This window comes from Eimeria mitis, genomic scaffold, assembly GCF_000499745.2.
Source record: "Eimeria mitis Houghton genomic scaffold, Emh_scaff3268, whole genome shotgun sequence".
Lineage (NCBI taxonomy): Eukaryota > Apicomplexa > Conoidasida > Eucoccidiorida > Eimeriidae > Eimeria > Eimeria mitis.
The window spans coordinates 2,710-2,983 of NW_013571607.1; the positions used below are offsets into that span (position 1 = coordinate 2,710).

General features: G+C 10.6%; 1 protein-coding gene across 1 annotated transcript in view; it reads right to left on the reverse strand.

Annotated features, from left to right (window-relative positions):
* The window catches only part of EMH_0064150 (uncharacterized protein), a gene marked incomplete at both ends in the record, with an annotated part of 3,564 nt that overhangs the window by 2,512 nt on the left and 778 nt on the right, over nt 1-274 (reverse strand). The gene's annotated exons all lie outside the window — the stretch shown is intronic.

Here is a 274-nt window from a genome sequence, read left to right on the forward strand (position 1 = left end):
CATATATATATAAATATAAATAAATATAAATATATATATAAACATATAAATATATACATATATATATAAATATAAAAAAATATAAATATATATATATAAACCTATAAATATATAAATAACTATACAAATATATAAATGTATAAATATATAAATATACGGATATATAAAAGGAAAAAAGCTTATAGATAAATAAATGTACGCCTAAAAAAAAAAAAAAAAATCAAAATAAATAAATAAATAGAAACAAACAAATACATAAACAAATAAATACAAC